Source organism: Cebus imitator, unplaced genomic scaffold (genome assembly GCF_001604975.1).
Source record: "Cebus imitator isolate Cc_AM_T3 unplaced genomic scaffold, Cebus_imitator-1.0 Scaffold47, whole genome shotgun sequence".
Lineage (NCBI taxonomy): Eukaryota > Metazoa > Chordata > Mammalia > Primates > Cebidae > Cebus > Cebus imitator.
Window position 1 is genome coordinate 953,447 of NW_016107362.1, and position 6,000 is coordinate 959,446.

General features: G+C 41.0%; 1 protein-coding gene across 2 annotated transcripts in view; it reads right to left on the reverse strand.

The window, feature by feature from the left end:
- The window catches only part of FAM114A1 (family with sequence similarity 114 member A1), a 78,379-nt gene that overhangs the window by 69,021 nt on the left and 3,358 nt on the right, over window positions 1–6,000 (reverse strand). The gene's annotated exons all lie outside the window — the stretch shown is intronic.

Here is a 6,000-nt window from a genome sequence, read left to right on the forward strand (position 1 = left end):
TCACAAGTGTCCTTATCAGACAGAGGCAGAGGGAGACACGACTACAAAGAGGAAAAGGTGATGTGATGACAGAAGCAGAGGCTGGAGTGATGCACTTCAAAGATGAAGGAAGGGGCCCAAAGCCAAGGAATATGGGTAGCCACCAGAAGCTGGAAAGGGAAAGGAAACCATCCTCCCCTCAGAGACTCTAGAAGGAGCCAGCCTGCCAGCAACTTAACTTTAGCCCATGGACGCTGATTTCAGACGCCTGACCTCCAGAACTGCAAGAAAATAAGTCTGTGTTGGCAAAAGCCACAAAGTTAGTTGTAATTTCCACAGCAGCAATAGGAACAAACCTACAGGGCTATCTTTAAACTTTCCTGGAGCTCTTACTTGGCATGAAGGACTGCGCCTATGGGAACTAAGAGTATTAGCTGTATCTTTAAAGTTATTGAATCTGGCTTTATTAATTATATTTGTAGCAATAATGAGAATAAGCACAGGAAGGGAGGGTGCAGTGGGTCACACCTAGAACTCCAGCACTTTGGGACGCTGTGGTGGGCGGATCACATGAGGTGAGGATCAGCCAAGGCCAACATGGCGAAACCCCATCTCTAATAAAAATACAAAAATTAGCTTGGCATGATGGCATGCACCTGTAGTCCCAGCTACTTGGGAGGCTGAGGCACAAGAATCACTTGAACCTGGAGGGTGGAGGTTGCAGTGAGCTGAGATTGTGTCACTGTACTCCAGCCTAGGTGACACAGCGAGACTCTGTCCCCAAAAAATAAATAAATAAATAAGAATAAGTCTAGAAAATACCTGAGCACCTATCAAAAAAATACTTGGTATTTAGCTTTGCAATGTCTTTGTCAGAAATTCACAGTGAGAAAGAGACCTATATACACACAGTATGCTTTGATGGGGACCAGCTGATGAAGGCCCAGACATTGGTTTAGTCAAGGATTAACTTGAAGGGTAAGAAGTGAGGTAGAAACCAAGTAGGAAATGTAGCCATTAGAGCACAAAACTCTTTAAAGCTTACAAATTATTGATATCGTGTAGAGCAGCACTATTCAATGGAACTTCTGGTGGTGATAAAAATGTCCTGTCTCAACAAACTAAGCATTGAAGGAACACATCTCAAAGTAGTAAGAGTCTTTTATGACAAATCCACAGCTAACAACATACTGAAGGGGCAAAAGCTGGAAGCATTCCCCTTAGGAACCAGAACAAGATAAGGATACCCACTCTCACCACTTCTATTCAACATAGTAGTTGGAAGTCCTAGCCAGAGCAATCAGGCAAGAGAAAGAAATAAAATAGGAAGAAGTCAAATTATCTTAAAAGAGGAAGTCAAATTATCTTTGCAGATGATATGATTCTATCCCTAGGCAATCCCACAGTCTCTGTCCAAAGGCTCCTATCTGATAAACAACTTCAGCAAAGTTTCAAGATACAAAATCAATTAACACAAATCAATGCCATTTCTATACACCAATGATGTCCAAGCCGAGAGCCAAATCAAGAATGCAATTCCATTCACAATAGCCACAAAAAGAATAAAAGGAATACAGCTAACCAGGGAGATAAAAGAGCTCCACATGAGAATTACGAAACACTGCTCAAAGAAATCAGAGATGACACAAATGGAAAAACTTTCCATGTTCATGGATAGGAAGAATCAATATTGTTAAAATAGCCATGCTACCCAAAGCAATGTACAGATTCAGTGTTATTCCTATCAAACTAGCAATGACGTTTTTCACAGAATTAGAAAAAAAATTCTAAAATTCATGTGGAATCAAAAAAGAGCCCAAAGAGCCAAAGCAATCCTAAGCAAAAAGAGCAAAGCTAGAGGCATCATACCACTCAACTTCAAACTATACCACAAGGTTATGGTAACCAAAACATCATGGTACTGGCACAAAAATAAAACACATATGCCAACAGAACAGAATAGAGAACTCTGAAATAAAGCCACACACCTAAACCTTCTGATCTTTGACAAAGCCAACAATAACAAACAATGGGGAAAGAACTTCCTATTCATTAAGTCTGGGATAACTGGCCAGACATATGCAGAAGATTGAACTGGACCCCTTCCTTACACCATATACAAAAATCAACTCAAGATGGACTAAAGACTTAAATGTAAAACCAAAAACTATGAAAAAGCTAGAAGAAAACCTAGGAACCTAGGAAATACTATCCTGGATGTCGGCCTTGGCAAAGATTTCATGACGAAGACTCCAAAAGCAATTGCAACAAAAACAAAAATTGACAAGTGGGACCTAATTAAAAAAAAGAGCTTCTACACAGCAAAAGCAACTATCAACAGAGTAAATGGACAACCTATATAATGACAGAAAATATTTGCAACTATGCATGTGACAAAGGTCAAATATCCAGAACCTGTCAGGAACTTAAAAAACAAAAAACAAAACAAAACAAAAACCATTAAAAAATGGGCAAAGGACAGGAACAGACACTTCTCAAAAGAAAACACATATGTGGCCAACAAGCATATGAAAAAATGCATAACACCACTAATCATTAGAGAAATGCAAACAAAAACCGTGAGATACCATGTCACACACAGACTTTCCCAATAACTCAGAGCTGTCATTGACCACACTTTTACCTTTTCAAGAATATATAATATCAACAGCTGTCATTTATTGGGTGCTTACTGTATTATCCCCTGTGAGTTCGATGTCATCAGCTCCATTTTACAGATGAGGAAACTGAAGTTCAGAATTCACATTTTTGGTAAATAGTACATTTGAAATTTGAACCCATGTCTGACTTTGCGACTGAACCACATCAGAGCCCTGTCAGCAATACCATCTGCTTCTTTTCTTACATTCAGCCAGTGGCCAAATCCTAGAGGCTCTTTACTGAGCATCCATATGCTTTCTCTTACCCCTATTCTCACTGCAAGGTTCTCATTATGGTTCATGTTGACTATTTCAGTATTGGGTTCCCCTGCTCACTGGAGCTCTTCCCCTTACTTCCCATCCTTCACCTCATGGCTCTAATCACATGGCTCTCCTGCTCACACATCCTCAGGAGCTCCCTCTTCCTCTCCCTCCTGAGATGAGGCCACATATTTCAGCTGGTATCCAGGGACCTCTGTGCTCTGATCCCACCAGGCTTACCTCCCACGATTTCCTACAAAACCTTAAATGAGACTTCGGGATCTGTGTAATGCCTGGCACATCTGGAAGAGACCCTCAGGGGGCTGTTGGTTTCCATATGTTGTTCTTTTGCACACTGAAGGCCCAATTAAAATAACCACCTCCTCCATTCTTTGTTCCTCTGGATTGAACATTTTCCTTCTGAACCCCTGTGGGCATTTTGTGTTTATCTCACCTTAGACAGTTAAAATCCTCTTTGATTAGAGTTGCTTCAGTTTTTCTGTAATTTGTAAATTCTATAAAGACAAAGGCCTTCTTTGTTTTGTATTCATATTATAGTACTTAACATGGTTTCTTGTACTTAGCAGGAAGCTCAACAAATACGCCTGTTGAGTTATATTAATATTTGTGCAGACACTCAGGAACTCTCTTACAGCAGGTGGTTCCAAATGTCTTGACATTTCCGTATTGTCTTTCTTTTTTTACCTTCACCTCCCAGTTAATTGAGTTAAAATATATTTGTATAAACAAAAGTATCTGCCAGATCTTGAATTCAGTGATAACCCTCCTGTAAACAAGTCTACATGTAACAACGGCAACAAATGCAAACTTCCCTCAAGCTGATATACAAAGTTTAGGATATTCAAGGTTGCCTGTGGCTGTCAAGGAGCTGGGTCCAAGCCTAGCTGAAAGAGTAAAGAATGATAGAAACCCACTGTACAGAGAAGGGGTGGTACAATAAATACCCCTTGTGGGTAGTTTGTGGGAGGTGGTTTATGGGAGGTGAGTAGAATTGATGGGGGCTGCTAAAAAGGCTGTTGTCATTTGGAAGTTTACAAAATCTTTGTGAAAACCAAAATTGGACGAGAGATACGCCCTTTGTTTACATATGGAACTGTCAAGGCTCTCTGGCACTACAATAGCAGAGCCGCATTCGGCAACACAGACCATATGACCTGCAAAGTCACAAAGCCTAAAATATTTCCTATCTGGCCTGTTTCTGAAAATGTTTGCTTACCCATGGCCTAGCACTTTGCTTGATTGCCACCGCCTAAAGATTTCCCTGTCTTAATTTACTATCCTTGCATGAGCCCTAGGGGCGCAACAATGAGGAGAATGAGTTCATGAATAAATGACACTTCACCATCACTTTTATTCTCTTTTTCTTTTTCCTTTTTTTTTTTTTTTGAGACAAAGTCTCGCTCTTGTCCCCCAGGCTGGAGTGCAATGGCCTGATAATGGCTAACTGCAACCTCCACCTCCTGGGTTCAAGTGATTCTCCTGCCTCAGCCTCCTGAGTGGCTGGGATTACAGGCGCCTGCCACCATGCTTGGCTAATTTTTGTATTTTTAGTAGACGGGATTTCAGCATGTTGGCCAGGCTGGTCTCGAACTCCTGACCTCAGGTCATTCGCCTGCCTCGGCCTCTCAAAGTGCTGGGATTACAGGCGTGAGCTACTGTGCCTTGCCTGTTCTCATTTTTTAAATCAGTAGCTTGTAGACATTGTCTGATCTTTTTATTTCTTTGTAAGGTAATTTGAAAATCCTTAGTATTAATCTGGTGATTAAGAAGCCCCAAACTATTTTACTTTTCTATAAGCAGGAACATCAGAATAAACCTGTCTGTGATAAACACTCATGGGCAAATAAAAACCATTATGGATAACCGAATGTACAAGCCTTGTCCTCAATGTGTTATCTTGTTCATAAAGTATCCTAAAATAGTTCAGCATATACTATGTGCCAGGGGCATGTTACTTAGTTTTAATTTACACCCTAAGGGTGGTTGGATAACATCTGAAGTGCCTTATTCAGGAATACATTATCCAGGAGTCTTTAGTAAGCATTTAAAAATCTGTAATGAGGTGTCCAGTTCTTTTTAGAGGGTTCAACTACTGTCTTCTCTGATGGGCACTCCAGGGTATGCTAATTAGCAAAGGGATATGAGAAATAATTTTTCACTGGTGACATGAAAGGTGCCTCAGATATATGTATCAGCAAGAAATAAGGTACATGTGCCTTCTCTGCTTCTATACCCAAGACATGAGATTGCACTGAATCCAGCAGCTGACTACCCTTGGGAGTAGAGTTTTTCTAGGGCCTTTAGCTGAGTGCAGGACTCCAAAGCCTGAAGCGGACTAGAAGCCTAGCTGAGTCCTGCCTATAGAATGCAGGCCTAAAAGGACAGAGAGCTACGACTTCCTTGAGCTTATAAGAACAGGCTGGTTAACTAAGCCTGGTTGCTAATGCATGTGTGGGTTTATGGCAGAATTCCATCAGTGAACTTGGATTCATGGTAATGCTCTCAGTAGGGAAGTTGCAGAGGAGGAAACCTATAGCCCTTACCTATCTCTGATGGCCAGATTGCCTTAGGTCAATTTATCCCAAATGTACAAAAAGTGCTGTGATAAAACTTCTCTGTGGCTGCTCTGCATTCAACCAACATGAACCATCCCTGCAGAACTACCCCAGAAATTCAGCTGTAAGATGTTAAATGAGCATTGTTAAAAAATATTTATGGATTATTGTTTAAAACATTTATGTATAATTTATAAATTTTAGAAATAGTAGATCTTTACATCTGTTAAATTTAAAAAATGGTCACTGGTCATGCACAGTGGCTCACATCCCAGCACTTTGGGGGGCCAAGGCAGGCGGATCACAAGGTGAGGACTTCAAGATCAGCCTGGCCTGTGTAGTGAAACCCTGTCTCTATTAAAAATACAAAAATTAGCTGGGCATGGTGGTGGGCGCCTGTAATCCCAGCTACTCTGAAGGCTGTGGCATGAGAATTGCTTGAACCTGAAGGCAGAGGTTGCAGTGAGCCAAGGTCATGCCACTGCACTCAGCCTGGATGACAGAGTGAGAGCCTGTCTCAAAAA